Raw genomic sequence first — 15,179 nt, forward strand, 5'->3', positions numbered from 1 at the left:
TAAAACAGCTCTGAGGCCAAAATGATTCTCTTACAAACGAAGTTAGGCCACCAATTATGAGCAGTTTCTGACACCAGTGGAGCACGTGGTACTCAGGGCATGACGGACTAATGTCCCTTCTGTCTATTGAAAGATCACATGGCAAAGATTTAAGTTGTCAGATGGAGTCAGGAAAAGGATTTAGTCTTCTAGGCTAATAAGCAAACAAGGACCAAAGTTAAAGATCTAACTAGCTTATCTGCAAACCATTTAAATCAATAAAGACATGTCTTGCTCAAGCTGCATGTCTGCCTTGGAGTAGGAGAGGACTCTGCTCTGTGGGCTCATGCAGGGCTCTGGCTGATAAAGAAGCTGCTGTCTCAAGCATTGCCAGAGGGAAAAGAAAGCTCCAGAATGTCTCTTGCCACCATTTTGATTTTATGTATGAAGTCTATGCCTCACTTCCAGGCTGACTCATTAACCATAAGTGCTCATGTGACCCTACATAACCATAGTGCTTCTAGGACATCAATAAAGTTCAGCACTGAAGACTACCATAGTCAAACCAGGCATGATGGATGACTCATACCTGTAATCCCAGCACTTGGGAGACTCAGGCTAAAACCCTGTATGATTACTACAATCATACAGAAGGAACATGCTCTTGGCGTGTCACCTCAGAGCACTGCTGGTCACCACTTGCATTGCCAAAATGAAACCTAAACTGCCCTTGTCACTAAAATTCAAGAATCTGAACTCATGCATATTCATTGATGTGCCCCAGCAGTCGGGTCTTATCCTTCAACTGTGTAATCCATACGAATCCCATGGCAGATCCATCCAATGGAAGATTGCAATTTATATCCCGGGCAGTCCAAACAGGGGAAAATGTTCACCATGTGATACAGTCAACTTACAGAGGCAAAGAAGAAAACATGTAAACAGTCCTGTGCCAAGTACTCTTTCTATGTGCTCCATCTGCAGCTAGTGGCACATGGGTATTTACTCAGGTATTTACACATATCATTACACAGCAAATGTGCACTGAGATCTGATTTGCTTCCAAGCACTCTGAAGATCTTACCCTGAGTAAGAAAGACATGACCCTTGTAATCTAACAGAGAAGATAGACGTTACATATATGCAGTGCAGTAAGGCATGGAGAGACTAATGTGTGTTTGCAGAAAAAAACAGTAAGCAGCTTGAATGAAAGTAGAGCACATCATTCAGGAAGAAGAAGCTGTCGTGTGGGTTAGCTGCCTTGTAACCAACCGCCTTAGGCAAAGCTGAGCAGTGAGGTAACATCAAGGGCAGAAGAGCTGAAAGGTTTGAAACTGGTTCTGGAGGTGAAGGCTGCATCAGAGAGGGATTCCTGGCCATGATGGTCATGAACTTTGCCCTATAGGACTGGGAGCACTGACAATGGAAATGGATTACATATGTGTGCATGTAGAAGCCAGAGACTGATGGTAGATGCCTTGGTCAATCATTCTTCATTTAAATGTTTTCTTCTGAGACAGAGTATCTCACTGAGCTCAGAACTCACAGATTCAGCTAGCCTGGTTAGCCAGCAAACCACAGGGGTCCTTCTGTCTCCCAACACTGCAATTATAGGTGCAGTCTCTCGAGCCTGACTTTCTATATACACTCTAGGAACCCAAACCCAGTTTACATGTTTGTGCAACAAGCAAGTTACCCACTGAGAAATCTCTTTAACCCCAGTGGAAATCCTAGCAGACAAAGAGAAACATGAAGAGGCACACAGAGATATTCACATCTCTCAAATGGGGCAAAGAATTCTCTTTTGGCAGTTGTACTTCTCTTTTTCCTTTTTTTATTTAAATTAGAAACAAGTTTCTTTTACATGTCAATCCCAGTTCCCTCTCCCTTCGCTCCTCTCCTACACCCCACCAATGCCTATTCCAACCCCTTTCTGCTCCCCAGGGAGGGTGAGGCCTTTGATGGGGGAATCTTAAAAGTCTATCATATCATTTGGAGCAGGGCCTAGGACCTTCCCCCGTGTGTCTAGACTGAAAGAGTATCCCTCTATGTGGAATGGACTCCCAAAATCCATTCGTATACTAGGGATAAATACTGATCCACTGCCAGAGGCCCCATAGATTGCCTTGGCCTCCTAACTGACAACCACGTTCAGAGGGTCTGGATCAGTCCTATGCTGCTTTTCCAGCTATCTGTCTGGGGTCCATGAGCACCCCCTTATTCAGGTCAGCTGTTTCTGTGGGTTTCTCCAGCCTGGCCTTGACCCCTTTGCTCATCACTCCTTATTCTCTGTGACTAGATTCCAGTAGTTCAGCTCAGTGTTTCTGTGGGTGTCTGCTTCTGCTTCCATCAGCTACTGGATGAAGGCTCTAGGATGGCATATAAGGGAGTCAATAATTTCATTATCAGAGAAGGGCATTTAATGTAACCTCTCCACTGTTGCTTAGATTGTTAGTTGGTGTCATCCTTGTAGATGTCTAGACATTTTCCTAGTGCCTGATTTCTGTATAAACCTATAATGGCTAAATCTATTATGTTATCTCTTTTCTTGCTCTCCTCTATTCTTCTCTCGACTCAACCTTCCTGCTCCCTCATGTCCTTCTCTCCCCTCCGCTTCTCCCCTTCTCTTTCTCCTAACTCCCTTTTCCCTTCCCCAGGCTCCCAATTAGTTCAGGAGATCTTGTCCCTTTCCCCTTCTCTGGGGGACCATGTATATCTCTCTTAGGGTCCTACTTTTTCCCTAGCTTCTCTGGAGGTGTGGATTATAGGCTGGTAATCCTTTGCTCTATGTCTAAAATCTATATGTGAGTGAGTCCATACCATGCTTGTCTTTTTGTGACTGGGTTACCTCACTCAGGATGGTTTCTTCTAGTTCCATCCATTTGCCTGCGAATTTCAAGATTCCAAGATTCCATTTTTTTCCCTCTGAGTAGTACTCCATTGTGTAAATGCATCACATTTTCTTTATCCATTCTTCATTTGAGGGGCATCTAGGTTGCTTCCAGGTTCTGGCTATTACAAAAAAAAGTAGCTGAACATAGCTGAACAGATGTCCTTATTGTATGAATGTGTATCTTTTGGGTATGTGCCTAACAGTGGAATTGCTGGATCTTGTGGTAGATTGATTCCCATTTTTCTGAGAAAGATTTCTAAAGGACAGCCAGATAGGAGGAACAGAGAACTCAGATGGGTGTTGTTCTGTGCCACTGAGGCCAAAAAATAGTCACTCCAGCTAGAGCAAGGGTTACATGTTTTAGTTTCAGGGAGGGAGCCTAGGTCTTTGTGGTTGAATGGGGTGGAGTTAGAATAGTACTCATGGCTGGAGACCTGCCTCTCTCCCTCTCTTCTGCCACTCTCCTTTTTTTCCTCGAGATTAAATGCATGCCAAGCAAACACTCTATCAAAAACTTACCCCTCCCAGCCCAATATTTATGTCTTAAATGACTAGGCACAGCTGAGTCTATCAAACAGGAGTGAATTATCTGATGATCCTGGTCAGGTCTAGGAGGAAAGAGCAACTGTGTTGGGCATGGAGCCATTCTGAACCAGGGTAACTGGTTCATAGGTTGGAACTTGAGCTGGACACCCTGCACACCCAGCAGAAGGTTAACTGAGTTTTCTCTCACATCTGCTACAAGAATATTGATTCTTAAATACAAAGTTGTGGGGTTTCTGCAAGAAGATGAAAGAAGGAATCTGGATACAAGGAGTCAGACATTGCTTAATTAGAAGCCACTGACATGGAAGCATCAGAAAATACAGGCTCTTGTTGCAAATGCTCATGCATTTTGATCTTCAAAGTAAATAATTTCCCTCCTGTATTCTAGTTTTTAAGTTTGCTGGAAAGAAGAATTAAGTATATAGTCCTTAGCAAAGCACACCTATTAATTATTCTCTCCTTACTGATATCTAAGCCACTCTTCTACCTCGTATCTGTGATATCACACACCTGATCTTTCTCATTTATGTGCCTTTAATAAATGCAGGCCCTTTATCTAGAATTAGAATTGTCCATGGGGCTAGAGAAATGGTTCAGTGGGTGAAGTGCTTGTTTCATAAGAAGACTGGAGTTAAGATCACCAGCACCCACTTAAAAAGCCAGGCATGGGAGCTTGAACCTGTAATTCTAGTGTGCAGTTACAGACAGATGGATCACTGGGGCTTGCTGGCTAGCCAGTCTGACTGAATCTATGAGCTCCAGGTTCAATAAGATACCCTGTCTCAACCACACACACACACACACACACACACACACACACACACACACACACACACACACACACACCAGAATTATGATGATCAGATTTAACAAGTAAAAATACAGGATTATTTATTATGTTTTTTATTTCGGGTAAACAAGTAAATTTGTGTATATAAGTATGTTTCATGTATTACCTGGGTTAGGTATGTTTCACTGTTTGCATGAAATTCAGACTTGTCTATGCCATCTTTAGCACCCAACCACCTGCTATAGTTCGCATGTGACCTGCACCTGACCACCTGAGGCAATTTGTTTGTGTTCATCAAATATCATATATTGCAAACATGATCCAAAATTCATCTGTTGATTGCAGATGGGGCCTTTGAAAGGTGATTGGGCTTAGTTAAACTCTTCAAGGTGAGACTCCTATAATGGAACTGGTGGCTTTATAAGAAGAAAAAGTAACCCAGCCTAACATGTTTGCTGTCTTTCATCATTTGATACCCTGATCATGTTAGAATGCAGCAATAAGACCCTCACTGGATGCTGGACCTATGCTCTGGGACCTGTTGGCCTCTAGACTGTGTCAACTGCCTGTCTATTTTTTTAATTCTATAAACTATCTGGTACTATGTATTTTGTATAGCAATATAAAACAGCCTAAGACACCCTCTTTACTAGAGTGCTTCATTTTCAGAAAGCTTCCTAGGAAGTCCTATTTTGACCTTGATGTCCTCTTCTTAACATCCCTGTCCTTATGGATGCTATGCTTCTGCAAAATTATCTTTGGAGGCACTATTGAGCACCATTAGCCATTAAGTGTTTCCACAGCCTGATGAACACAGCCTTTGTATTTCCAGCACGAAGGCTGTTCAGTAAATAGTGGCTGATCAGAATTAATATCTGTAGGTGTATACAGTCAGCCTCACCTCTGCCTATACCTAAGTTACATATCCATGGATGCAAACAGCTGTGAAACAAAAATATTTGAGAAAACAATGTGTATGTACCTAGTAAATACAGTTTTTCTTGTCCTTTTCCCTTAAACAATGGCAATATAACAGTCATTTACATAGTGTTTGTCTTGCAGTAGATACTATAAGCAATCTAGAGAAGATTTAAACTTTACTATGGGGATGTGTCTTAGTATGGTATTTTATATAGGAACCTGAACATGGGGATTTTGATGTCCAAGGGGATCCTCAAAGTAATTTCCCATGAACACTGAAGGACAACTATATGTGTAGCCAAATAAATGCTACAACGACCAGCCTCAAAAAACAAATTTGTCAATCATCTTTCTTTTTCTCAGGTAATAACAAAAGCCTTTCTAAGAACTGAGTCTGCACAATATGCTGGCACTGTGGTATGTACAAGGCTGTTTGTAAAGAGTCTTAAGAAATCGTATTACCCTCTGCACAAAGCACCAAAGTTCAGAGGAACAAGTTTGAACTTTGAGTGTAAAGATAGGCTTGTTATGTGACTTTAGGAGAAAAATACATTACACATTGCTCAATACTGTGGGGCTGTTGAAACAATGATAAACTGAAATAGTGCCTTGGAGAAAAACCACTATTGCTAGGCATTAAATATTCTAACAAGGACTGAAAGCACTCGCCTTCTTGTCTTGCATCTTAGCGAACAAGTATCCAGCCAAGAACCAAGAGTGTCCTATATTTGTTCAAAGCTGCTACTTTAAAAAGTAATTTGGACCCAGAGAGCTTGTGTTTCCCAAAGCCATTGAGCTGATGAGTAACCAAGGACTAAAGGTCTCTCATGCCTCAGCCCAGAGCCCTTGCAGTTGTTTACAGAAAGTTCTCAGGGAAGACTCCAAAGTCATTTAAAATCTGTGCAAGTGGTTATCAGAGAATTCTTATTATCCCAAATAAAAGTCCCCCCTTTCTTTCATCTAAACTAAGGTTCTCATTCTGTTAGTGTCCCTGCAATGAAAAGGATTAAAATAACCCTCACTCTCACCAACCTAAACTTAATGTGAAAAATATTACCAAGTTGGAGCCTGGATCTTCTCATTTGCAGATGAAAACTAAAATAAACAATTTCATGCAGTTTATTTTCCTGGATAAGTATAAGTGTATCCTTTAAATTATATCTCCCAAAATGATTAAATGAGCAAACAACTAATTTGGTTTTTAGTTCCTCTATTAGGGAGGTAAGAATAAATATGACATTTTGATATGGACCTTCCCAGTTTGGGAATAAAGGAAGGCCTACTTTATCTCTTCATTTTTATACATTCCCATTAGCCTTATGACTACATGGCCTTATAAAATAAGGTGACTAAAACAGCCTTTTGATACCTAGTCATCATGATCATGCCATTTGTCTCAAATTATGACAACTTCATTATTGTTAATAGCAATATCTCAGTGAGCTCTCAAGACCTTTGTCCTGTAACCAGGCACTGGTGTTTCTTGAGTTCTGCTCCTCAAAGGGCTTCCTTCCCCGTAAGTTGGATTTAAATGCATTCTCTTTGCTGTACTTGTATTTTGCCCTGGTTGTATTTTACTATGATCTCAAAAACTACAAGCATACAGGCCATAGCTCTTACCTGGGTTAAAGTGTATTATATATCAAGGGGTTTAGGTCTAGTGTTCTTTCCTGGACAATTGTCACTGGTTTCTAATATCCATTTTACTTAATCTCCTTCTCAAATATTTATCATGTGTTATCCTTATTTATAATCTACAAAGTCTTTGATTGCCCTATAATAACATAGGCTTATCAACTTTCCTTATAAATTTATTTCACAATTTTAAAGGTATACAATGCCTTTTTGTTTTGCTTTGCTTTTTTTTTTTTTTAGAAATAAGGTCTCACTTTGTAATTCCAGCTGGCCTCGAATTCACTATGTAGACCAGGATGGCCTTGAATTCACAGAGGTCTACTTCAATGACTATTTTCAATTTAAAAAGGGAAGGCAAAAGTATTATTTATAATTTACAAAATTGTGAACTAATATTAAAAATTGATTATAGTCTAATGTGAACCTTTTCTAATGAGCAAAGTGCAATATGTATGCATGGAAATGTCATAATTAAGCATATTTTGTATGCTAACTAATATTCTCATTAAAAATAAACTAAACTTCTGATCATAATAAGAAAGAACAAAGAATATTTTCTATTGATCTCACAGTTCTGTCCACAAAGAAATAGTGAAAAGCTTTGCAAAACACCTTACTCGTGAGTCATTAGCACTATCAAGAAAGGAAACAAAACTTGCCTTGTTTCTTTGGTGAACTCATTCTGTTTCTCAGTGGTTATAACATCCTGAGCCATGTCTCAGATCATGCCTGTTTTATTTACATGAGAATTTGGTTGAGCATTTTCATCAAGCACTTTCTTCTCTGGGTTTCAGAAATTATCATCTTCCATTTTAGAAAGAAAGTGAGAACATTTTTCGAAATCCAAACTAGGTTTTTTCAATTTTATATTCTCTTCACTGAGTGTTTCATAGAAATTCCTTGCTCAATTGACTTTTGCAATTTGCTTAATTTAATGTGGAATTCTTCCAGTGTCTTTGGACTTGATTAGAGCATATTCAGAGCCTTAGTACTCAAATGATCCATTTGCCAAATAATTGAATAACTATCCTGTATTGCGTGCCAATGAATGTGTTAGGTCTTTTACAAGCTTCATTTCCTTTAAGCTATACAAGATTACATTGAGTTGCTTAATGTTCTTATCTCATTTACCGCTGGATAAATAGGGATTTAGAATTACGTGTATTTCATGTTCCGTGGTGACTAAAATAAACAGGAAGAATAATTGCAAAGAGGAAGTAGGGGAGTTAGAGAATGAGAAGCAAGAAGCTACTGGGAGTCATAGAAGCTTTAGTGGGTTTTCCAACTCCTACTTTCAGTCCATTTTGTACACTGATCTTTTTAAACTTCCCACTTAATCAGGTTTTAAATTTTATTGGCTATTTAAAACTAAAGTCCTTGAATCTGAGCATGGTGACATATATCTGTTGTTTTTATGTCATACCAGCTACTCAAGAGGCTGAAGCAGGAACCCCATAGTTCAAGATCAGTTGAGGCCACTGTACTGGATGGTTTTATATGTCAACTTGACACAAGCTAGAGTCATCAGAGAGGAAGGAGCCTCAGTTGAGGAAATGTCTCCATGAGATCAAGCTGTACGGCATTTTCTCAATTAGTGATTGATGTGGACGGTCCCAGCCCATTGTGGGTGGTGCCATCCCTGGACTAGTGGTCCTGGGTTCTATAAGAAAGCAGGTTGAGCAAGCCATTAGAAGCAAGCCAGTAAGAAGCCACTCTCCATGGTCTCTGCAACAGCTCCTGACTCCAGGTTTCTGCCCTGCTTGAGTTCCTATCCTGACTTCTTTCAATAATGAACAGCAATGTGGAAGTGTAAGCCAAATAAACCATTTCCTCCCCAACTTTCTGTTGGTAATGGCATTTTGTCACAGCAACAGAAACCCTAGTAAAACAACTTAACAACGCTGTATGCTTTTTGAAGGGAAAAGAGTTGGAACCTGGGTACAGAGGCTCAAGGATGTTTCAGTGACTCCAATAGAAAAGAAGCCTGAGGAATATGATGAGTGGCAATGTAGAGGAAAGATTATCATGTTGAACTAAGGACCTTTAAGGGAGAGTAAAAAAAAAGCAGTATTGGGTATGGGCTGTGTCTCTTGGAGTGAGCCTTAAGTCAAGTAAGACATTTGTTGGCTACTTCCACAAGGAAAAAGCGGGTTCTTTTCTTCTCGGTGGAACACACAGCTTGTTTATTTGGATTTTCAAGGTAAAAAAAAGAAAAAACTTGGACAACTTCATCATATTATCTTCCATTTCAGCAACAACCACAGAATATCTAATTCTGACTACCACCACAACAAATGTTTTCTAAATGGGCCAGATGTCTGTGTCTGAGACAAAGCAACAGAGGATGTATGGATGTGAACATAGAACAAAGGATGGATTTCATCGCTTCTGGTTCTGCTAGTTTTTGCCAATAAGATCAGAAGTTCTGAACTACATGACCCTGAAAGCCTTCCTAGAGGAGAGCAATACTTCTTTTATTTAGTTTGAATCTCTCAAAACAGAAGACAGCTGTAAGCTTCAACTCCAAATTCAACAGGTTCTTTAAAGATGACTGTGAAGTGTAGAAAGGTTCAATAAAATTACTTTTAATGTGTTTTTCCTCTCATGTGAATATATATAGAGAATTTCATGCACATATATTTTTACTATTTTTTTAGAGAGTCTCACAATGTAGCCCTAGATGAGCAATCTCTCCAGCCCTCAACTTTAATATTTTGAACAATCGTGAATGAGATTCTTATCCCTTGAATTACTGCCTGCAATCGTGCTTTCTTTTGGTAGTTTCATAGGGATGAAGTAAAATCTTACCATTAATTCTATTATAATCTTTGGATATTTACTGGGCCCTTAATTTGATCTTCTGTCAATTGTTTATTTATGGCATTTAACTACTTTTTTGTCCAATTGTAACAATTCTTTGTGATAAATATCGACTGTTGTTTAGTTACATATACTGATTGACTTCAAATTTCACTTGTTAAATGTTGTTTATGTTAATGTTTTCCCCCAAATATATTCAGCACATCTACATTGCGCTTTGTGGTTCTGGATTTTTAAATTTTAGTTAACAATTTCTTTTCATTCCTGGATTTATGTTGTCATCTACATTAACCACTAGTAACATGCAGCTATTGAATACTTGAAAGGTGGCTGGTTATAGCTAATATGTGCTATAAGTATAAAATACCAACCAGAATTTGAAGACTTGATATGAGAAAAGAACTTAGAATTTATAACTGACAACTGTTCTCATTGATTATTTATATAGTGAAACAACTATATTTCAAGTGCAGAAATAAGTCAAATGTATTATGAATTGTACCTTTTTCTTTTTGTGTTTTTAATGTGGATTCCAGGACACATGATTTTTTTAAAATATGACACATTATGATTCCTTTGGACAGCTTTGTTAAATTACCTCAAATTACTTAAATAGGATCTTGTATTATAGGCTTTTGAAAAGTTTTAACCTGTCTTTGTGGTTCACACATTTAATCTCAGCATTTGGGAGACAGAAACAAGCAGGCCTCTACAGCCTACTACATACAGCACAAGTTACAGGCCAGACAGTACTATACAGTAAGACCCTTTCTAAAGAAAATAAAATTAACCTTTTGAGGCTGGAGAGATGGCTCACCTGTGAAGAGCATGTACTGTTCTTTCAGAGGGCCTGCATCCAGCCCCAGTTTGGGTGGTTCATTCACAACATGCTGTAACTCCAGCTCCAGGGGATCTTATGCCTCTACCATGGAAGGAACCTGCAATCGTGTGTGCATAGACATACACATAATTTGAAACAATACATCTCAAAGTAACTTTCTTATTTTAAGTTAATTAAATCTTTATAAGAAGTCTTTTTTTTCAGTAAACAAGGAAACTATTGCCTAGTGGTAATGTTTTGTACAAATAGAGTACAATATTGAGTTGGGGATATTTTTTTTCTAACTGGTGGAACATTTTCTAATATCCTTAAGATGCTGGGTTCTCAATGCAACATCACACAACTAGTAACCATGTCAGTCTCAAAAGCATCTTCAGTTTCTATTTTATGTTTTTGTTTCTCGTTTCCTTTTATCTTTCCTTGGTAAATAAAAATTGAAGTAGCAATAGTGTGTGTGTGTGTGTGTGTGTGTGTGTGTGTGTGTGTGTGTGTGTGTGTGTATGTGTGTGTGTTTACTTCAGTCCCTCTTTCAACTTTCCATGTCAGTAGAAAAATGCCTACACTGACTATGCTTTAGAAGCAGGTAATTTCCTGCTTTCTCAAGTTTGTGGATGGAGATAATTTTGTTCCAGAATGGTCCATACCCATACACTCCGCCTTACCTGACTTGGATGATTTTATCATTTTGCCTTCCAAAATGACAGTGACTGAACTTGTCTTTAATCACTATGTTTGCAGTTATTTGTTATACCAGAAACAGAACTAAAGCAAAGATAAAGAGATGGCAAATATGAAATATTTGAAATAAGGGAGAAATTGGCATTTAAAAAAGATTAGGGATGCAAGATAGAAGGTTCCTTTTACAATGTTCACCTAAGGGTAGAGAAAGGACATAGCCACTAAATTTTTGTCTTCATGAAAGAGGGTCAAAAATATTTGTTTTATCATGTCTCAGCCTTTTGGCTAAGCTCATGTGGAGAATAATTTTCTTAAAAGTATTCCTGAGCCAGCAGGATGACTCAGAGGGTAAAGGTACTTGCTTCAAAGATTGACAAGCTAAATAAATTCCTGGAACCCACATAGTAGAAGGAGAGAACCAACATACCAAAATTGTTCTCTGACCCTCACATGTGCTGAGCATCCCCAACACACATAGACACACACACAGACACACAGACACAGACACAGACACAGACACACACACACACACACACACACACACACACACACACAGAGAGAGAGAGAGAGAGAGAGAGAGAGAGAGAGAGAGAGGAGAGACACTCACACACAAATACTGGAGATGGAGAGATGGATTAATGATTAAGAGCATTTGCGCTCTTGTAGAGGTCCTCTCTCTCTCTCTCTCTAATATATATATATATATATATATATATATATATATATATATATGTAAAATATTCTTACATACAAAATAAAATAGTGAATAAATAAACACTGTTAAAGCAGGCTTCAAACAGAGGGAAAGAAAAAGAAGCTTGCCCAGAACTTCCCATGGTACTTCCCCTTACCTTAAAGATGCTGACACCTTCACAAATTCCTATTCCTCTACTTACGTACTTAAAATAAAAAGTGTATCATGCTTTTATACTTGTGTACATTGCATGTTTAAATCCTGTTGTATACAACTGTCTTCTCAAACACTTGCTGATTGTAGAGTGAAAACATTCAAAGTCCTTTCTTCAAGCTTTTTGATTACTCTCTATAAATTGAAATGTCGTCTTGCTAAATAGCCCAGAGTGGCCTCAAACATGTGATGCTCCTGCATCAACCTTTCTGTGTGCTGAGATTGCAGGCATATGCCATCATGCCCCACTATATTACCTCGTTTTTGTCTATTGCTATAGATGTGATTATAAAAACTGGTCATTAAAGTCTTTGAAAGATAGGGCCCTCAACAGGGCTCCCCAAAGTCCCCCACATCATCCTGGGCCGGGCCTAGGCCCTCCCCCGTGGTCCAGGCCAAGAGTGCATCCCATCAAGTGGGATGGGAGTGGAGGGTGGATGGGTGGGGGGGGCAGGTGGGGGATTTGGGGGAGGATTGTGGGGGAGGGAGAGAAGGGATTGACATGTGAAGCAAGCTTGTTCCGAATTTGAACTAATAAAAAAAATTGAAAAAAAAACAATAAGAAAAAGTCTTTGAAAGATAAAAACAAAAAATACTGAAGTATTTAATGAGATCTTAATTTTTAAGTTTTATTTTATATATTTGGGTGTTTTGCCTACATGGATGTCTATACCTGGTGCCCAAGGAAGGCAGAAAAAGGCATTGGATCTCTTGGGACTGGACTTAAAGATGTTTGTGAGCCATTATGTGGGTGTTAGGATTTGAACCCAGATCCTTTGGAAGAGCAGCTCCAAATCCTTTTTTGCAATTTTAAGGCAGAGTGTTGCTGTGTGGCCCAGACTGGCCTCAAATGTACAGCCATCATCCAGCCTCAGTCTGTGTTGTGTTGGGTTACAGCTGCACACCATTTGACCTCATTTTCCAAGCTTCTGCTCTGCTTTCCAGGTAAAGTATGACTTCTAGATTTTCTGCTCTAGAAAATGCCAAATTTCCAGGATCTTCTGGAGTTTATGACAAACTCACTGTTGGCAGAATACCACAGAATTATTCTCATTTAAGGACATACAGATTCTTCTTCATGGCTCTCCTTATGATCGGTGTGGTTTTCATCTAGTTGTCTCAGTATGCAAAATTCCTAACACCGACAGGATGCAGCTCTAGGGAAGTGCTACTGTGTAGATCATGACTTGAATGTATTAGCTGCAGACATCTGGAAAAGCTAATAAACTCCGAGTCTAGGGATTTTTACCTGCAAAACAGAGATAATAAAATCCACTTCCTGGAATTGCTAGGTGTTATACAGAGTAGCTGTGTAAAGCTGTCATTTAGTAAGTGTTTTATAAATCATAGCAGACAGAAATTATGGAATCAATTAAATTTTTGGAATAATAGTTGTACATTATTATTTGCACACTTCCTCCTCCCACAAGCAACATTATAAGCAGGATGATTGCTCTCATCTTACTATATTGCCTACCCAGGCTAGCCTAGAACTCCTGGGTTCATGGGATACTCCTGCCTCAGTCTCCCCAGCTGCTGGAGCTAAGAATGAATCTCTAAGCCCACAGATTATTGCTGTAACATGGGATCTAGGAAGGGAATTGGGAGCAGCAAATCACTGGAATAACCTGTGATCTTGCCTAAAAGTGCAACATTAAAGTCCTGGAATTTCAGAATTTGATGAGATTTTGGATGCCTTTTCTGTCCACACTCAATCACCCACTTGAAGGAAAGGGAAAAAGGGATCCAGTGATCCAAAAGGAATTCTCTAAGTAAGGCAATATTAGAAACAAGACTAAAAGCTAGATCGGGCCTCTTGGTTCACATCTTACTAACCTTTGGTGATAAAGAGGGAGAAGAGAAGAAGCAGAGAAAGAGTGACGGTGGCAGTAGCACTAAGTGCTGAAGAAGAAATGCTGCAAGGATGAAGGCAGTTCTGCACCCCATCCTGGCAAGACCCATCTCAAAGCCCCCACACAGGCATAAAACCTTAGCTGCAAGATTTACACTTAAGGTCTTTTATTTCATTTCTTAGCTTGCAAAGAATTGTTTCATCATGATGTTTTCCAAACAAAACTTGGTTTTGCTGTTTCTCTGACTTTATTCTTCTCTATCCTCGTCCTCCTATGTACTCCTTTCACCTCAGTGACCTCCTTTCCTTTGGATTATCACATGTGATCATTTATTTTTTATTTTATTTATTTATTTATTTATTTATTTATTTATTTATTTATTTGTTTGTTTGTTTTTTGAGACAGGGTTTCTCTGTGTAGCTTTGGAGCCTATCTTGGCACTCGCTCTGGAGACCAGGCTGGCCTCGAACTCAGAGAGATCCGCCTGCCTCTGCCTCCCAGGTGCTGGGATTAAAGGCGTGCGCCACCAAGCCCGGCGTGATCGTTTATTTTTCCCTTTCACTCAACATCTGTTGCTCTCCTCTCATGACCTCTTATGTAGTTTCATAGTCTATTCCTATTTTCACAACCCAAGCCTCAGATATCCCAGGCTGGCCTAGAATTTGCTATACAGCCAAGACTGGCTTTGCACTCCTAATCCTCCTGCCTCAGTCTTCCAAATTCTGGAATTTCATGTGTGCACCACCGTGCATGGCTCTGGAGATAAAGCCCCTAAATTAGTAAATTAAAGACAAATTATGCCATGAAGTTGTGTCCTCACCCACTATGACTGATGTTCTAATAAGACGAGGCGGTTAGGAAGCAGAGGCATACAAGGTCAGATAGTGTGAACATACAACAAGGAGCTAAGCTGAAGACAAGGACCAACTAAATTGGTAAGAACCAACTCAATTGCTACCTTAATCTTAGACTCCTAGCCTAAAGAACTGTAGGACTGTGACTGAGACTTTTCTTGGGCTTACAAAAGCTTCCTTTTCCTCACAGATATTTCAATGCTGGACTACATGTTTCTCCTGTGTTTAAGCGTTCCACTGCACCATCTTTATAACCCCTGAATTGAATTATGTGATGACTATGCATTTTATGCTGATTTTGCAAATGGAAGGAAAAAAGCTGTTACAATTCACCGAAAATGTGTTTGCCCCCCCCCCCAATCCAAATTAGGGTTTGTAGGTAATAAATCCCATCAACTTTAATATGGAAAGCTGTTTTTTTTTTCTTTACTCTATAATGGCATGGCACATCTAAAACTAAAC

This window comes from Cricetulus griseus, chromosome X (assembly GCF_003668045.3).
Source record: "Cricetulus griseus strain 17A/GY chromosome X, alternate assembly CriGri-PICRH-1.0, whole genome shotgun sequence".
NCBI lineage: Eukaryota > Metazoa > Chordata > Mammalia > Rodentia > Cricetidae > Cricetulus > Cricetulus griseus.